Here is a 20,423-nt window from a genome sequence, read left to right as displayed (position 1 = left end):
GCTGTGACCTCACAAGCACAGCCAGCAGGGGCGCTGGACACTAACCTATGAGGCACTGAATCTGCTGTGGCCTCACAAGCACAGCCAGCAGGGGGCGCTGCACACTAAGCTATGAGGCACTGAGGCTGCTGTGACCTCACAAGCACAGCCAGCAGCCATGAGCATGACACTGGCCTAGGAGGCATTTAGGCTTCTGTGACCTCAGAAGCACAGCCAGCAGCCATGACCCTGACACTGGTCTAGAGGCACTGAGGCTGCTGTGACCTCACAAGCAGAGCCAGCAGGGGGCACTGGAGATAACCTATCAGGCACTGAGTCTGCTGTGACCTCACAAGCAGAGCCAATAGGGGGCGCTGGACACTAACCTATGAGGCACTGAGTCTGCTGTGACCTCACAAGCACAGCCAGCGGCCAGGACCCTGCCACTGGCCTAGGGGGCACTGAGGCTTCTGTGACCTCACAAGCACAGCCAACAGCCATGAGCCTGACACTGGTCTAGGAGGCATTCAGGCAGCTGTGACATCACAATCACAGCCAGCAGCCATGAGCCTAACACTGGTCTAGGAGGCATTCAGGCAGCTGTGACATCACAATCACAGCCAGCAGCCATGAGCCTGATACTGGCCTGAGAGGCACTGAGGTTGCTGTAACCTCAAAAGCACAGCCAGCAGCCATGAGCATGGCACTATCCACGGAGACACTGAGGCTGCTGTGACCTCACAAGCACAGCCAGCAGCCATGAGACTGCCACTGGCCTGAGAGGCACTGAGGCTGCTGTGACCTCACAAGCACAGCCAGCAGGGGGCGCTGCACAGTAACTTTTGAGGCACTGAGGCTGCTGTGACCTCACAAGCAGAGCCAGCAGCCATGAGCCTGACACTGGCCTAGGAGGCAATCAGGCTTCTGTGACCTCACAAGCACAGCCAGCAGCCATGAGGCTGATACTGGCCTAGGAGGCACTGAGGCTTCTGTGACCTCACAAGCACAGCCAGCAGCCGTGAGACTGCCACTGGCCTGAGAGGCAATGAGGCTGCTGTGACCTCACAAGCACAGCCAGCAGCCATGAGCCTGATACTGGCCTGTGAGGCACTGAGGCTGGTGTGACGTCACAAACACAGCCAGCAGGGGACGCTGGACACTAAACTATGAGGCACTGAGGCTGCTGTGAGCTTGCAAACAGAGCCAGCAGGGGACGCTGGACACTAAACTATGAGGCACTGAGGCTGCTGTGAGCTCACAATCATAGCCAACAGCCATGAGCCTGCTACTGGGCTAGGAGTCATTCAGGCTGCTGTGACCTCACAAGCACAGCCAGCAGCCATGAGACTGCCACTGGCAGAGGAGGCACTGAGGCTGCTGTGACCTCACAAGCACAGCCAGCAGCCATGAGCCTGCCACTGGCAGAGGAGGCACTGAGGCTGCTGTGACCTCACAAGCACAGCCAGCAGCCATGAGCCTGATACTGGCCTCAGAGGCACTGAGGCTGCTGTGACCTCACAAGCAGAGCCACCAGCCATGAGCCTGCCATGGCCTAGGATGCATTCAGGCTGCTGTGACGTCACAAGCACAGCCATCAGGCAGGAGCCTGATATTGGCCTGGGAGGCACTGAGGCTGCTGTGAGCTCACAAGCACAGCCAGTAGGGGGCGCTGGACACAAACCTATGAGGCACTGTGTCTGCTGTGACCTCACAAGCACAGCCAGCAGCCAGGAGCCTGCCACGGGCCTAGGAAGCATTGAGGCTGCTGTGACCTCAGAAGCACAGCCAGCAGCCATGAGCATGATACTGGCCTGAGAGGCACTGAGGCTGCTGTGACCTCACAAGCACAGCCAGCAGGGGGCGCTGCACACTAACTTTTGAGGCACTGAGGCTGCTGTGACCTCACAAGCAGAGCCAGCAGGGGACGCTGGACACTAAGCTATGGGGCACAGAGGCTGCTGTGACCTCACAATCACAGCCAGCAGCCATGAGCCTGCCACTGGCCTAGGAGGCAATCAGGCTTCTGTGACGTCACAAGCACAGCCAGCAGCCATGAGCCTGATACTGACCTAGGAGGCACTGAGGCTGCTGTGACCTCACAAGCACAGACAGCAGCCATGAGACTGCCACTGGCCTGAGAGGCAATGAGGCTGCTGTGACCTCACAAGCACAGCCAGCAGCCATGAGCCTGATACTGGCCTCAGAGGCACTGAGGCTGCTGTGACCTCACAAGCACAGCCACCAGCCATGAGCCTGCCATGGCCTAGGATGCATTCAGGCTGCTGTGACGTCACAAGCACAGCCATCAGCCATGAGCCTGATATTGGCCTGGGAGGCACTGAGGCTGCTGTGAGCTCACAAGCACAGCCAGCAGGGGGCTCTGGACACTAATGTATGAGGCACTGTGTCTGCTGTGATATCACAAGCACAGCCAGCAGGGGGAGGCTGCCACGGGCCTAGGAGGCATTGAGGCTGCTGTGACCTCAGAAGCACAGCCAGCAGCCATGAGCCTGACACTGGTCTAGGAGGCATTCAGGCTGCTGTGACCTCACAAGCACAGCCAGCAGCCATGAGCATGATACTGGCCTGAGAGGCACTGAGGCTGCTGTGACCTCACAAGCACAGCCAGCAGGGGGCGCTGGACACTATCTTTTGAGGCACTGAGGCTGCTGTGACCTCACAAGCAGAGCCAGCAGGGGACGCTGGACACTAACCTAGGAGGCACTGAGGCTGCTGTGACCTCAGAAGCACAGCCAGCAGCCATGAGACTGCCACTGGCCTGAGAGGCAATCAGGCTTCTGTGACCTCACAAGCACAGCCAGCAGCCATGAGCCTGATACTGGCCTGAGAGGCACTGAGGCTGCTGTGACCTCACAAGCAGAGCCAGCAGCCATGAGACTGCCATGGCCTAGGAGGCATTCAGGCTGCTATGACGTCACAAGCACAGCCATCAGGCAGTAGCCTGATATTGGCCTGTGAGGCACTGAGGCTGGTGTGACGTCACAAGCACAGCTAGCAGGGGGCGCTGGACACTAAACTATGAGGCACTGAGGCTGCTGTGAGCTCACAATCATACCAGCAGCCATGAGCCTGCCACTGGGCTAGGAGGCATTCAGGCTGCTGTGACCTCACAAGCACAGCCAGCAGCCATGATACTGCCACTGGCCTCAGAGGCACTGAGGCTGCTGTGACCTCACAAGCACAGCCAGCAGCCATGAGCCTGCCACTGGCCTCGGAGGCACTGAGCCTGCTGTGACCTCACAAGCACAGCCAGCAGCCATGAGCCTGCCACTGGTCTAGGAGTCATTCAGGCTGCTGTGACCTCACAAGCACAGACAGCAGCCATGATCCTGCCACTGGCCTCAGAGGCACTGAGGCTGCTGTGACCTCACAATCACAGCCAGCAGCCATGAGCCTGACACTGGCAGAGGAGGCACTGGGGCTGCTGTGACCTCACAAGCACAGCCAGTAGGGGGCGCTGGACACTAACCTATGAGGCACTGAATGTGCTGTGGCCTCACAATCACAGCCAGCAGCCATGAGCCTGCCACTGGCCTAGGAGGCATTTAGGCTTCTGTGACCTCAGAAGCACACCCAGCAGCCATGACCCTGACACTGGTCTAGAGGCACTGAGGCTGCTGTGACCTCACAAGCAGAGCCAGCAGGGGGCACTGGAGATAACCTATCAGGCACTGAGTCTGCTGTGACCTCACAAGCAAAGCCAATAGGGGGCGCTGGACACTAACCTATGAGGCACTGAGGCTGCTGTGACCTCACAAGCACAGCCAGCGGCCATGACCCTGCCACTGGCCTAGGGGGCACTGAGGCTTCTGTGACCTCACAAGCACAGCCAGCAGCCATGAGACTGCCACTGGCCTCAGAGGCACTGAGGCTGCTGTGACCTCACAAGCACAGCCAGCAGCCATGAGCCTGCCACGGGCCTAGGAGGCACTGAGGCTGCTGTGACCTCACAAGCACAGCCAGCAGCCGGGAGATTGCCACTGGCCTGAGAGCCAATGAGGCTGCTGTGACCTCACAAGCACAGCCAGCAGCCATGAGCCTGATACTGGCCTGTGAGGCACTGAGGCTGGTGTGACCTCACAAACACAGCCAGCAGGGGGCGCTGGACACTAAAATATGAGGCACTGAGGCTGCTGTGAGCTTCCAAAGAGAGCCAGCAGGGGACGCTGGACACTAAACTATGAGGCACTGAGGCTGTTGTGAGCTCACAATCATAGCCAACAGCCATGAGCCTGCTACTGGGCTAGGAGTCATTCAGGCTGCTGTGACCTCACAAGCACAGCCAGCAGCCATGAGCATGGCACTATCCACGGAGACACTGAGGCTGCTGAGACCCCCAGAAGCACAGCCAGCAGCCATGAGCCTGACACTGGCAGAGGAGGCACTGAGGCTGCTGTGACGTCACAAGCACAGCCCGCAGGGGGCACTGGAGACAATCTATCAGGCCCTGAGTCTGCTGTGACCTCACAAGCACAGCCAGCAGCCATGAGACTGCCACTGGGCTAGGAGTCATTCAGGCTTCTGTGACCTCACAAGCACAGCCAGCAGCCATGAGACTGCCACTGGCCTCAGAGGCACTGAGGCTGCTGTGACCTCACAAGCACAGCCAGCAGCCATGAGCCTGCCACTGGCCTAGGAGGCATTCAGGCTTCTGTGACCTCAGAAGCACAGCCAGCAGCCAGGAGCCTGACACTGGCAGAGGAGGCACTGAGGCTGCTGTGACCTCACAAGCAGAGCCAATAGGGGGCGCTGGACACTAACCTATGAGGCACTGAGGCTGCTGTGACCTCACAAGCACAGCCAGCAGCCATGAGACTGCCACTGGCCTAGGGGGCACTGAGGCTGCTGTGACCTCACAAGCACAGCCAGCAGCCATGAGCCTGCCACGGGCCTAGGAGGCACTGAGTCTGCTGTGACCTCACTAGCACAGCCAGCAGGGGGAGCTGGACACTTACCTATGAGGCACTGAGTCTGCTGTGACCTCACAAGCAGAGCCAGGAGGGGACGCTGCACACTAATCTATGAGGCACTGAGGCTGCTGTGACCTCACAAGCAGAGTCAGCAGCCATGAGCCTGCCACTGGCCTAGGAGGCATTCAGGCTGCTGTGACGTCACAAGCACAGCCAGCAGCCATGACCCTGACACTGGTCTAGGAGGCATTCAGGCTGCTGTGACCTCACAAGCACAGCCAGCAGCCATGAGCATGGCACTATCCTGGGAGGCACTGAGGCTGCTGTGACCTCACAAGCACATCCACCAGCCATGAGCCTGCCACGGGCCTAGGAGGCACTGACTCTGCTGTGACCTCACTAGCAGAGCCAATAGGGGGCGATGGACACTAACCTAGGAGGCACTGAGGCTGCTTTGACCTCACAAGCACAGCCAGCAGCCATGACGCTGCCACTGGCCTAGGGGGCACTGAGGCTTCTGTGACCTCACAAGCACAGCCAGCAGCCATGAGCATGGCACTATCCTGGGAGGCACTGAGGCTGCTGTGACCTCACAAGCACATCCACCAGCCATGAGCCTGCCACGGGCCTGAGAGGCACTGAGGCTGCTGTGACCTCACAAGCACAGCCAGCAGGGGGCGCTGCACACTAACTTTTGAGGCACAGAGTCTGCTGTGACCTCACAAGCAGAGCCAGCAGGGGACGCTGGGCACTAAACTAGCAGGCACTGAGGCTGCTGTGACCTCACAATCACAGCCAGCAGCCAGCAGCCTGACACTGGTCTAGGAGGCATTCAGGCTGCTGTGACGTCACAAGAACAGCCAGCAGCCATGAGCCTGATACTGGCCTGAGAGGCACTGAGGTTGCTGTGACCTCAAAAGCACAGCCAGCAGCCATTAGCATGGCACTATCCACGGAGACACTGAGGCTGCTGTGACCTCAAAAGCACAGCCAGCAGCCATGAGCCTGACACTGGCCTGTGAGGCACTGAGGCTACTGTGACTTCACAACACAGTCAGCAGGGGACGCTGGACGCTAAACTATGAGGCACTGAGGCTGCTGTGACCTCACAAGCACAGCCAGCAGCCATGAGACTGCCACTGGCAGAGGAGGCACTGAGGCTGCTGTGACGTGACAAGCACAGGCAGCAGCCATGAGCCTGCCACGGGCCTAGGAGGCACTGAGGCTGCTGTGACCTCACAAGCACAGCCAGCAGGGGGCGCTGCACACTTACCTATGAGGCACTGAGTCTGCTGTGACCTCACAAACAGAGCCAGCAGGGGGCGCTGGACACTTAACGATGAGGCACTGATTCTGCTGTGACCTGACAATCACAGCCAGAAGCCATGATCCTGCCACTGGCCTAGGAGAAATTCAGGCTTCTGTGACCTCAGAAGAACAGCCAGCAGCCATGAGCCTGACATTGGCCTAGGAGGCACTGAGGCTGCTGTGACCTCACAAGCACAGCCAGCAGCCATGAGCATGGCACTGGCAGAGGAGGCACTGAGGCTGCTGTGACCTCCCAAGCACAGCCAGCAGCCATGAGCCTGATACTGGCCTGTGAGGCACGGAGGCTGGTGTGACCTCACAAGCAGAGCCAGCAGGGGACACTGGAGATAAACTATGAGGCACTGAGTCTGCTCTGACCTCACAAGCAGAGCCAGCAGGGGACGCTGGACACTAAACTGTGCGGCACAGAGGCTGCTGTGAGCTCACAAGCACAGCCAGCAGCCATGAGCCTGACACTGGTCTTGGAGGCACTGAGGCTTTGTGATCTCACAAGCACAGCCAGCAGCCAGGAGCCTGCCACTGGCCTAGGAGGCATTCAGGCTGCTGTGACCTCACAAGCACAACCAGCAGCCAGGAGCCTGATACTGGCCTGGGAGGCACTGAGGCTGCTGTGACCTCACAAGCTCAGGCAGCAGCCATGACCCTGACTCTGGTCCAGGAGGCACTGAGGCTGCTGTGAACTCAGAAGCACAGGCAGCAGCCAGGAGCGTGATACTGGCCTGAGAAGCACTGAGGTTGCGGTGACCTCACAAGCACAGCCACCAGCCATGAGCATGGCACTATCCACGGCGACACTGAGGCTGCTGTGACCTCAGAAGCACAGCCAGCAGCCATGAGCCTGACACTGGCAGAGGAGGCACTGAGGCTGCTGTGACCTCACAAGCACAGCCAGCAGGGGGCAGTGGATATAACCTATCAGGCCCTGAGTCTGCTGTGACCTCACAAGCACAGAGAGCAGGGGGCGATGGACACTAACCTAGGAGGCACTGAGGCTGCTGTGACCTCACAAGCACAGCCAGCAGCCATGAGACTGCCACTGGCAGAGGAGGCACTGAGGCTGCTGGGACCTCAGAAGAACAGCCAGCAGCCACGAGCCTGACACTGGCCTAGGAGGCACTGAGGCTGCTGTGACGTCACAAGCACAGCCAGCAGCCATGAGCCTGATACTGACCTAGGAGGCACTGAGTCTGCTGTGACCTCACAAGCAGAGCCAGCAGGGGGCACTGGAGATAACCTATCAGGCACTGAGTCTGCTGTGACCTCACAAGCAGAGCCAATAGGGGGCGATGGACACTAACCTAGGAGGCACTGAGGCTGCTGTGACCTCACAAGCACAGCCAGCAGCCATCACGCTGCCACTGGCTTAGGGGGCACTGAGGCTTCTGTGACCTCACAAGCACAGCCAGCAGCCATGAGACTGCCACTGGCAGAGGAGGCACTGAGGCTGCTGGGACCTCAGAAGAACAGCCAGCAGCCACGAGCCTGACACTGGCCTAGGAGGCACTGAGGCTGCTGTGACGTCACAAGCACAGCCAGTAGCCATGAGCCTGATACTGACCTAGGAGGCACTGAGGCTGCTGTGACCTCACAAGCAGAGCCAGCAGGGGGCACTGGAGATAACCTATCAGGCACTGAGTCTGCTGTGACCTCACAAGCAGAGCCAATAGGGGGCGATGGACACTAACCTAGGAGGCACTGAGGCTGCTGTGACCTCACAAGCACAGCCAGCAGCCATCACGCTGCCACTGGCTTAGGGGGCACTGAGGCTTCTGTGACCTCACAAGCACAGCCAGCAGCCATGAGCATGGCACTATCCTCGGAGGCACTGAGGCTGCTGTGACCTCACAAGCAGAGCCAGCAGGGGACGCTGGACACTAAGCTATGGGGCACAGAGGCTGCTGTGACCTCACAATCACAGCCAGCAGCCATGAGCCTGCCACTGGCCTAGGAGGCAATCAGGCTTCTGTGACGTCACAAGCACAGCCAGCAGCCATGAGCCTGATACTGACCTAGGAGGCACTGAGGCTGCTGTGACCTCACAAGCACAGACAGCAGCCATGAGCCTGCCACTGGCCTGAGAGGCAATGAGGCTGCTGTGACCTCACAAGCACAGCCAGCAGCCATGAGCCTGATACTGGCCTCAGAGGCACTGAGGCTGCTGTGACCTCACAAGCACAGCCACCAGCCATGAGCCTGCCATGGCCTAGGATGCATTCAGGCTGCTGTGACGTCACAAGCACAGCCATCAGCCATGAGCCTGATATTGGCCTGTGAGGCACTGAGGCTGGTGTGACGTCACAAGCACAGCTAGCAGGGGGCGCTGGACACTAAACTATGAGGCACTGAGGCTGCTGTGAGCTCACAATCATACCAGCAGCCATGAGCCTGCCACTGGGCTAGGAGTCATTCAGGCTGCTGTGACCTCACAAGCACAGCCAGCAGCCATGATACTGCCACTGGCCTCAGAGGCACTGAGGCTGCTGTGACCTCACAAGCACAGCCAGCAGCCATGAGCCTGCCACTGGCCTCGGAGGCACTGAGCCTGCTGTGACCTCACAAGCACAGCCAGCAGCCATGAGCCTGCCACTGGTCTAGGAGTCATTCAGGCTGCTGTGACCTCACAAGCACAGCCAGCAGCCATCAGCCTGCCACTGGCCTCAGAGGCACTGAGGCTGCTGTGACCTCAAAATCACAGCCAGCAGCCATGAGCCTGACACTGGCAGAGGAGGCACTGGGGCTGCTGTGACGTCACAAGCAGAGCCAGCAGGGGGCGCTGGACACTAACCTATGAGGCACTGAATCTGCTGTGGCCTCACAATCACAGCCAGCAGCCATGAGCCTGCCACTGGCCTAGGAGGCATTTAGGCTTCTGTGACCTCAGAAGCACAGCCAGCAGCCATGACCCTGACACTGGTCTAGAGGCACTGAGGCTGCTGTGACCTCACAAGCAGAGCCAGCAGGGGGCACTGGAGATAACCTATCAGGCACTGAGTCTGCTGTGACCTCACAAGCAAAGCCAATAGGGGGCGCTGGACACTAACCTATGAGGCACTGAGGCTTCTGTGACGTCACAAGCACAGCCAGCAGCCATGAGACTGCCACTGGCCTCAGAGGCACTGAGGCTTCTGTGACGTCACAAGCACAGCCAGCAGCCATGAGACTGCCACTGGCCTCAGAGGCACTGAGGCTGCTGTGACGTGACAAGCACAGGCAGCAGCCATGAGCCTGCCACGGGCCTAGGAGGCACTGAGGCTGCTGTGACCTCACAAGCACAGCCAGCAGGGGGCGCTGCACACTTACCTATGAGGCACTGAGTCTGCTGTGACCTCACAAACAGAGCCAGCAGGGGGCGCTGGACACTTAACGATGAGGCACTGATTCTGCTGTGACCTCACAATCACAGCCAGAAGCCATGATCCTGCCACTGGCCTAGGAGAAATTCAGGCTTCTGTGACCTCAGAAGAACAGCCAGCAGCCATGAGCCTGACATTGGCCTAGGAGGCACTGAGGCTGCTGTGACCTCACAAGCACAGCCAGCAGCCATGAGCATGGCACTGGCAGAGGAGGCACTGAGGCTGCTGTGACCTCCCAAGCACAGCCAGCAGCCATGAGCCTGATACTGGCCTGTGAGGCACGGAGGCTGGTGTGACCTCACAAGCAGAGCCAGCAGGGGACACTGGAGATAAACTATGAGGCACTGAGTCTGCTCTGACCTCACAAGCAGAGCCAGCAGGGGACGCTGGACACTGAACTATGCGGCACAGAGGCTGCTGTGAGCTCACAAGCACAGCCAGCAGCCATGAGCCTGACACTGGTCTAGGAGGCACTGAGGCTGCTGTGATCTCACAAGCACAGCCAGCAGCCATGAGCCTGATACTGGCCTAGGAGGCATTCAGGCTGCTGTGATCTCAGAAGCACAACCAGCAGCCAGGAGCCTGATACTGGCCTGGGAGGCACTGAGGCTGCTGTGACCTCACAAGCTCAGGCAGCAGCCATGACCCTGACTCTGGTCCAGGAGGCACTGAGGCTGCTGTGAACTCAGAAGCACAGGCAGCAGCCAGGAGCGTGATACTGGCCTGAGAAGCACTGAGGTTGCGGTGACCTCACAAGCACAGCCACCAGCCATGAGCATGGCACTATCCACGGCGACACTGAGGCTGCTGTGACCTCAGAAGCACAGCCAGCAGCCATGAGCCTGACACTGGCAGAGGAGGCACTGAGGCTGCTGTGACCTCACAAGCACAGCCAGCAGGGGGCAGTGGATATAACCTATCAGGCCCTGAGTCTGCTGTGACCTCACAAGCACAGAGAGCAGGGGGCGATGGACACTAACCTAGGAGGCACTGAGGCTGCTGTGACCTCACAAGCACAGCCAGCAGCCATGAGACTGCCACTGGCAGAGGAGGCACTGAGGCTGCTGGGACCTCAGAAGAACAGCCAGCAGCCACGAGCCTGACACTGGCCTAGGAGGCACTGAGGCTGCTGTGACGTCACAAGCACAGCCAGCAGCCATGAGCCTGATACTGACCTAGGAGGCACTGAGGCTGCTGTGACCTCACAAGCAGAGCCAGCAGGGGGCACTGGAGATAACCTATCAGGCACTGAGTCTGCTGTGACCTCACAAGCAGAGCCAATAGGGGGCGATGGACACTAACCTAGGAGGCACTGAGGCTGCTGTGACCTCACAAGCACAGCCAGCAGCCATCACGCTGCCACTGGCTTAGGGGGCACTGAGGCTTCTGTGACCTCACAAGCACAGCCAGCAGCCATGAGCATGGCACTATCCTCGGAGGCACTGAGGCTGCTGTGACCTCACAAGCAGAGCCAGCAGGGGACGCTGGACACTAAGCTATGGGGCACTGAGGCTGCTGTGACCTCACAATCACAGCCAGCAGCCATGAGCCTGCCACTGGCCTAGGAGGCAATCAGGCTTCTGTGACGTCACAAGCACAGCCAGCAGCCATGAGCCTGATACTGACCTAGGAGGCACTGAGGCTGCTGTGACCTCACAAGCACAGACAGCAGCCATGAGACTGCCACTGGCCTGAGAGGCAATGAGGCTGCTGTGACCTCAAAAGCACAGCCAGCAGCCATGAGCCTGATACTGGCCTCAGAGGCACTGAGGCTGCTGTGACCTCACAAGCACAGCCACCAGCCATGAGCCTGCCACGGGCCTAGGAGGCACTGAGGCTGCTGTGACCTCACAAGCACAGCCAGCAGGGGGCGCTGCACACTTACCTATGAGGCACTGAGTCTGCTGTGACCTCACAAACAGAGCCAGCAGGGGGCGCTGGACACTTAACGATGAGGCACTGATTCTGCTGTGACCTGACAATCACAGCCAGAAGCCATGATCCTGCCACTGGCCTAGGAGAAATTCAGGCTTCTGTGACCTCAGAAGAACAGCCAGCAGCCATGAGCCTGACATTGGCCTAGGAGGCACTGAGGCTGCTGTGACCTCACAAGCACAGCCAGCAGCCATGAGCATGGCACTGGCAGAGGAGGCACTGAGGCTGCTGTGACCTCCCAAGCACAGCCAGCAGCCATGAGCCTGATACTGGTCTGTGAGGCACGGAGGCTGGTGTGACCTCACAAGCAGAGCCAGCAGGGGACACTGGAGATAAACTATGAGGCACTGAGTCTGCTCTGACCTCACAAGCAGAGCCAGCAGGGGACGCTGGACACTAAACTATGCGGCACAGAGGCTGCTGTGAGCTCACAAGCACAGCCAGCAGCCATGAGCCTGACACTGGTCTAGGAGGCACTGAGGCTGCTGTGATCTCACAAGCACAGCCAGCAGCCAGGAGCCTGCCACTGGCCTAGGAGGCATTCAGGCTGCTGTGATCTCAGAAGCACAACCAGCAGCCAGGAGCCTGATACTGGCCTGGGAGGCACTGAGGCTGCTGTGACCTCACAAGCTCAGGCAGCAGCCATGACCCTGACTCTGGTCCAGGAGGCACTGAGGCTGCTGTGAACTCAGAAGCACAGGCAGCAGCCAGGAGCGTGATACTGGTCTGAGAAGCACTGAGGTTGCGGTGACCTCACAAGCACAGCCACCAGCCATGAGCATGGCACTATCCACGGCGACACTGAGGCTGCTGTGACCTCAGAAGCACAGCCAGCAGCCATGAGCCTGACACTGGCAGAGGAGGCACTGAGGCTGCTGTGACCTCACAAGCACAGCCAGCAGGGGGCAGTGGATATAACCTATCAGGCCCTGAGTCTGCTGTGACCTCACAAGCACAGAGAGCAGGGGGCGATGGACACTAACCTAGGAGGCACTGAGGCTGCTGTGACCTCACAAGCACAGCCAGCAGCCATGAGACTGCCACTGGCAGAGGAGGCACTGAGGCTGCTGGGACCTCAGAAGAACAGCCAGCAGCCACGAGCCTGACACTGGCCTAGGAGGCACTGAGGCTGCTGTGACGTCACAAGCACAGCCAGCAGCCATGAGCCTGATACTGACCTAGGAGGCACTGAGGCTGCTGTGACCTCACAAGCAGAGCCAGCAGGGGGCACTGGAGATAACCTATCAGGCACTGAGTCTGCTGTGACCTCACAAGCAGAGCCAATAGGGGGCGATGGACACTAACCTAGGAGGCACTGAGGCTTCTGTGACCTCACAAGCACAGCCAGCAGCCATCACGCTGCCACTGGCTTAGGGGGCACTGAGGCTTCTGTGACCTCACAAGCACAGCCAGCAGCCATGAGCATGGCACTATCCTCGGAGGCACTGAGGCTGCTGTGACCTCACAAGCAGAGCCAGCAGGGGACGCTGGACACTAAGCTATGGGGCACTGAGGCTGCTGTGACCTCACAATCACAGCCAGCAGCCATGAGCCTGCCACTGGCCTAGGAGGTAATCAGGCTTCTGTGACGTCACAAGCACAGCCAGCAGCCATGAGCCTGATACTGACCTAGGAGGCACTGAGGCTGCTGTGACCTCACAAGCACAGACAGCAGCCATGAGACTGCCACTGGCCTGAGAGGCAATGAGGCTGCTGTGACCTCACAAGCACAGCCAGCAGCCATGAGCCTGATACTGGCCTCAGAGGCACTGAGGCTGCTGTGACCTCACAAGCACAGCCACCAGCCATGAGCCTGCCATGGCCTAGGATGCATTCAGGCTGCTGTGACGTCACAAGCACAGCCATCAGCCATGAGCCTGATATTGGCCTGGGAGGCACTGAGGCTGCTGTGAGCTCACAAGCACAGCCAGCAGGGGGCGCTGGACACTAATGTATGAGGCACTGTGTCTGCTGTGACGTCACAAGCACAGCCAGCAGCCAAGAGCCTGCCACGGGCCTAGGAGGCATTGAGGCTGCTGTAACCTCAGAAGCACAGCCAGCAGCCATGAGCCTGACACTGGTCTAGGAGGCATTCAGGCTGCTGTGACCTCACAAGCACAGCCAGCAGCCATGAGCATGATACTGGCCTGAGAGGCACTGAGGCTGCTGTGACCTCACAAGCACAGCCAGCAGGGGGCGCTGGACACTATCTTTTGAGGCACTGAGGCTGCTGTGACCTCACAAGCAGAGCCAGCAGGGGACGCTGGACACTAACCTATGAGGCACTGAATCTGCTGTGGCCTCACAATCACAGCCAGCAGCCATGAGCCTGCCACTGGCCTAGGAGGCATTTAGGCTTCTGTGACCTCAGAAGCACAGCCAGCAGCCATGACCCTGACACTGGTCTAGAGGCACTGAGGCTGCTGTGACCTCACAAGCAGAGCCAGCAGGGGGCGCTGGACACTAACCTATGAGACACTGAGGCTGCTGTGACGTCACAAGCACAGCCAGCAGCTATGAGACTGCCACTGGCAGAGGAGGCACTGAGGCTTCTGTGACGTCACAAGCACAGCCAGCAGCCATGAGACTGCCACTGGCCTCAGAGGCACTGAGGCTGCTGTGACGTCACAAGCACAGCCAGCAGCCATGAGCCTGCCACGGGCCTAGGGGGCACTGAGGCTGCTGTGACCTCACAAGCACAGCCAGCAGCCGTGAGACTGCCACTGGCCTGAGAGCCAATGAGGCTGCTGTGACCTCACAAGCACAGCCAGCAGCCATGAGCCTGATACTGGCCTGTGAGGCACTGAGGCTGGTGTGACCTCACAAACACAGCCAGCAGGGGGCGCTGGACACTAAAATATGAGGCACTGAGGCTGCTGTGAGCTTCCAAAGAGAGCCAGCAGGGGACGCTGGACACTAAACTATGAGGCACTGAGGCTGCTGTGAGCTCACAATCATAGCCAACAGCCATGAGCCTGCTACTGGGCTAGGAGTCATTCAGGCTGCTGTGACATCACAAGCACGGCCAGCAGCCATGAGCATGGCACTATCCACGGAGACACTGAGGCTGCTGAGACCCCAGAAGCACAGCCAGCAGCCATGAGCCTGACACTGGCAGAGGAGGCACTGAGGCTGCTGTGACGTCACAAGCACAGCCAGCAGGGGGCACTGGAGATAACCTATCAGGCCCTGAGTCTGCTGTGACCTCACAAGCACAGCCAGCAGCCATGAGACTGCCACTGGCCTCAGAGGCACTGAGGCTGCTGTGACCTCACAAGCACAGCCAGCAGCCATGAGCCTGCCACTGGCCTAGGAGGCATTCAGGCTTCTGTGACCTCTGAAGCACAGCCAGCAGCCATGAGCCTGACACTGGCAGAGGAGGCACTGAGGCTGCTGTGACCTCACAAGCAGAGCCAATAGGGGGCGCTGGACACTAACCTATGAGGCACTGAGGCTGCTGTGACCTCACAAGCACAGCCAGCAGCCATGAGACTGCCACTGGCCTAGGGGGCACTGAGGCTGCTGTGACCTCACAAGCACAGCCAGCAGCCATGAGCCTGCCACGGGCCTAGGAGGCACTGAGTCTGCTGTGACCTCACTAGCACAGCCAGCAGGGGAAGCTGGACACTAAACTATGAGGCACTGAGTCTGCTGTGACCTCACAAGCAGAGCCAGGAGGGGACGCTGCACACTAATCTATGAGGCACTGAGGCTGCTGTGACCTCACAAGCACAGTCAGCAGCCATGAGCCTGCCACTGGCCTAGGAGGCATTCAGGCTGCTGTGACGTCACAAGCACAGCCAGCAGCCATGACCCTGACACTGGTCTAGGAGGCATTCAGGCTGCTGTGACCTCACAAGCACAGCCAGCAGCCATGAGCATGGCACTATCCTGGGAGGCACTGAGGCTGCTGTGACCTTACAAGCACATCCACCAGCCATGAGCCTGCCACGGGCCTAGGAGGCACTGACTCTGCTGTGACCTCACTAGCAGAGCCAATAGGGGGCGATGGACACTAACCTAGGAGGCACTGAGGCTGCTGTGACCTCACAAGCACAGCCAGCAGCCATGACGCTGCCACTGGCCTAGGGGGCACTGAGGCTTCTGTGACCTCACAAGCACAGCCAGCAGCCATGAGCATGGCACTACCCTGGGAGGCACTGAGGCTGCTGTGACCTCACAAGCACATCCACCAGCCATGAGCCTGCCACGGGCCTGACAGGCACTGAGGCTGCTGTGACCTCACAAGCACAGCCAGCAGGGGGCGCTGCACACTAACTTTTGAGGCACAGAGTCTGCTGTGACCTCACAAGCAGAGCCAGCAGGGGACGCTGGGCACTAAACTAGGAGGCAATGAGGCTGCTGTGACCTCACAATCACAGCCAGCAGCCAGCAGCCTGACACTGGCCTAGGAGGCATTCAGGCTGCTGTGACGTCACAAGCACAGCCAGCAGCCATGAGCCTGATACTGGCCTGAGAGGCACTGAGGTTGCTGTGACCTCAAAAGCACAGCCAGCAGCCATTAGCATGGCACTATCCACGGAGACACTGAGGCTGCTGTGACCTCAAAAGCACAGCCAGCAGCCATGAGCCTGACACTGGCAGAGGAGGCACTGAGGCTACTGTGTCTTCACAACACAGTCAGCAGGGGGCACTGCAAATAACCTATGAGGCACTGAGTCTGCTGTGACGTCACAAGCACAGCCAGCAGCCATGAGACTGCCACTGGCCTCAGAGGCACTGAGGCTGCTGTGACCTCACAAGCACAGCCAGCAGCCATGAGCCTGCCACTGGCCTAGGAGGCATTCAGGCTGCTGTGACCTCAGAAGCACAGCCAGCAACCAGGAGCATGATACTGGCCTGCGAGGCACTGAGGCTGGTGTGAGCTCACAAGCACAGCCAGCAGGGGACGCTGGACACTAAACTATGAGGCACTGAGGCTGCTGTGACCTCACAAGCACAGCCAGTAGCCATGAGCCTGCCACTGGTGTAGGAGGCATTCAGTTTTCTGTGACCTCACAATCACAGCCAGCAGCCATGAGACTGCCACTGGCCTAGGAGGCACTGAGGCTTCTGTGAGCTCACAAGCACAACCAGGAGCCATGAGACTGCCACTGGCCTCAGAGGCACTGAGGCTGCTGTGACCTCACAAGCACAGCCAGCAGCCATGATCATGGCACTATCCACGGAGACACTGAGTCTGCTGTGACCTCACAAGCACAGCCAGCAGGGGGCGCTGCACACTAACCTATGAGGCACTGAGTCTGCTGTGACCTCACAAGCACAGCCAGCAGGGGACGCTGGACACTAAACTATGAGGCATTGAGTCTGCTGTGACCATACAAGCACAGCCAGCAGCCAGGAGCCTGATATTGGCCTGGGAGGCACTGAGGCTGCTGTGCCCTCACAACCACAGCCAGCAGGGGACGCTGGACGCTAAACTATGAGGCACTGAGACTGCTGTGACCTCACAAGCACAGCCAGCAGGGGACGCTGCACACTAACCTATGAGACACTGAGGCTGCTGTGACCTCAAAAGCACAGCCAGCAGGGGACGCTGCACACTAAACAGTGAGGCATTGTGTCTGATGTGACCATACAAGCAGAGCCAGCAGGGGACGCTGGACACTAAACTATGAGGCACTGAGGCTGCTGTGACCTCACAAGCACAGCCAGCAGCCATGACCCTGACACTGGCAGAGGAGGCACTGAGGCTTCTGTGACGTCACAAGCACAGCCAGCAGCCATGAGACTGCCACTGGCCTCAGAGGCACTGAGGCTGCTGTGACGTGACAAGCACAGGCAGCAGCCATGAGCCTGCCACGGGCCTAGGAGGCACTGAGGCTGCTGTGACCTCACAAGCACAGCCAGCAGGGGGCGCTGCACACTTACCTATGAGGCACTGAGTCTGCTGTGACCTCACAAACAGAGCCAGCAGGGGGCGCTGGACACTTAACGATGAGGCACTGATTCTGCTGTGACCTCACAATCCCAGCCAGCAGCCATGATCCTGCCACTGGCCTAGGAGAAATTCAGGCTTCTGTGACCTCAGAAGAACAGCCAGCAGCCATGAGCCTGACATTGGCCTAGGAGGCACTGAGGCTTCTGTGACCTCACAAGCACAGCCAGCAGCCATGAGCATGGCACTGGCAGAGGAGGCACTGAGGCTGCTGTGACCTCCCAAGCACAGCCAGCAGCCATGAGCCTGATACTGGCCTGTGAGGCACGGAGGCTGGTGTGACCTCACAAGCAGAGCCAGCAGGGGACACTGGAGATAACCTATCAGGCACTGAGTCTGCTGTGACCTCACAAGCAGAGCCAATAGGGGGCGATGGACACTAATCTATGAGGCACTGAGGCTGCTGTGACCTCACAAGCACAGCCAGCAGCCATCACGCTGCCACTGGCCTAGGGGGCACTGAGGCTTCTGTGACCTCACAATCACAGCCAGCAGCCATGAGCCTGCCACAGGCCTAGGAGGCACTGAGTCTGCTGTGACGTCACAAGCACATCCACCAGCCATGAGCCTGCCACGGGCCTAGGAGGCACTGAGTCTGCTGTGACCTCACTAGCACAGCCAGCAGCCATGAGCCTGACACTGGTCTAGGAGGCATGCAGGCTGCTGTGACCTCACAATCACAGCCAGCAGCCATGAGGCTGACACTGGTCTAGGAGGCATTCAGGCTGCTGTGACCTCACAAGCACAGCCAGCAGCCATGAGCCTGACACTGGCCTTGGAGGCACTGAGGCTGCTTTGGCCTCACAAGCACAGCCAGCAGCCATGACCCTAACACTGGCCTTGGAGGCATTCAGGCTTCTGTGACCTCACAAGCACAGCCAACAGCCATGAGCCTGATACTGGCCTGAGAGGCACTGAGGTTGCTGTGTCCTCAAAAGCACAGCCAGCAGCCATGAGCATGGCACTATCCACGGAGACACTCAGGCTGCTGTGACCTCAAAAGCACAGACAGCAGCCATGAGCCTGACACTGGCAGAGGAGGCACTGAGGCTGCTGTGACCTCACAAGCACAGCCAGCAGCCATGAGACTGCCACTGGCCTCAGAGGCACTGAGGCTGCTGTGAGCTCACAGGCACAGCCAGCAGCCATGAGCCTGCCACTCGCCTAGGAGGCATTCAGGCTGCTGTGACCTCACAAGCACAGCCAGCAGCCATGAGCCTGACACTGGTCTAGGAGGCCTTCAGGCTGCTGTGACCTCACAAGCACAGCCAGCAACCAGGAGCATGATACTGGCCTGAGAGGCACTGAGGCTGGTGTGAGCTCACAAGCACAGCCAGCAGGGGGTGCTGGACACTATCTTTTGAGGCACTGAGTCTGCTGTGACCTCACAAGCAGAGCCAGCAGGGGACGCTGGACACTAAACTATGAGGCACTGAGGCTGCTGTGACCTCACAAGCACAGCCAGCAGCCATGAGACTGCCACTGGCAGAGGAGGCACTGAGGCTTCTGTGACGTCACAAGCACAGCCAGCAGCCATGAGACTGCCACTGGCCTCAGAGGCACTGAGGCTGCTGTGACGTGACAAGCACAGGCAGCAGCCATGAGCCTGCCACGGGCCTAGGAGGCACTGAGGCTGCTGTGACCTCACAAGCACAGCCAGCAGGGGGCGCTGCACACTTACCTATGAGGCACTGAGTCTGCTGTGACCTCACAAACAGAGCCAGCAGGGGGCGCTGGACACTTAACGATGAGGCACTGATTCTGCTGTGACCTCACAATCCCAGCCAGCAGCCATGATCCTGCCACTGGCCTAGGAGAAATTCAGGCTTCTGTGACCTCAGAAGAACAGCCAGCAGCCATGAGCCTGACATTGGCCTAGGAGGCACTGAGGCTTCTGTGACCTCACAAGCACAGCCAGCAGCCATGAGCATGGCACTGGCAGAGGAGGCACTGAGGCTGCTGTGACCTCCCAAGCACAGCCAGCAGCCATGAGCCTGATACTGGCCTGTGAGGCACGGAGGCTGGTGTGACCTCACAAGCAGAGCCAGCAGGGGACACTGGAGATAACCTATCAGGCACTGAGTCTGCTGTGACCTCACAAGCAGAGCCAATAGGGGGCGATGGACACTAATCTATGAGGCACTGAGGCTGCTGTGACCTCACAAGCACAGCCAGCAGCCATCACGCTGCCACTGGCCTAGGGGGCACTGAGGCTTCTGTGACCTCACAATCACAGCCAGCAGCCATGAGCCTGCCACAGGCCTAGGAGGCACTGAGTCTGCTGTGACGTCACAAGCACATCCACCAGCCATGAGCCTGCCACGGGCCTAGGAGGCACTGAGTCTGCTGTGACCTCACTAGCACAGCCAGCAGCCATGAGCCTGACACTGGTCTAGGAGGCATGCAGGCTGCTGTGACCTCACAATCACAGCCAGCAGCCATGAGGCTGACACTGGTCTAGGAGGCATTCAGGCTGCTGTGACCTCACAAGCACAGCCAGCAGCCATGAGCCTGACACTGGCCTTGGAGGCACTGAGGCTGCTTTGGCCTCACAAGCACAGCCAGCAGCCATGACCCTAACACTGGCCTTGGAGGCATTCAGGCTTCTGTGACCTCACAAGCACAGCCAACAGCCATGAGCCTGATACTGGCCTGAGAGGCACTGAGGTTGCTGTGTCCTCAAAAGCACAGCCAGCAGCCATGAGCATGGCACTATCCACGGAGACACTCAGGCTGCTGTGACCTCAAAAGCACAGACAGCAGCCATGAGCCTGACACTGGCAGAGGAGGCACTGAGGCTGCTGTGACCTCACAAGCACAGCCAGCAGCCATGAGACTGCCACTGGCCTCAGAGGCACTGAGGCTGCTGTGAGCTCACAGGCACAGCCAGCAGCCATGAGCCTGCCACTCGCCTAGGAGGCATTCAGGCTGCTGTGA

Source organism: Dromaius novaehollandiae, unplaced genomic scaffold (genome assembly GCF_036370855.1).
Source record: "Dromaius novaehollandiae isolate bDroNov1 unplaced genomic scaffold, bDroNov1.hap1 HAP1_SCAFFOLD_27, whole genome shotgun sequence".
Classification (NCBI taxonomy): Eukaryota; Metazoa; Chordata; class Aves; order Casuariiformes; family Dromaiidae; genus Dromaius; species Dromaius novaehollandiae.
Note: the sequence above shows the minus strand (reverse complement) of the source record.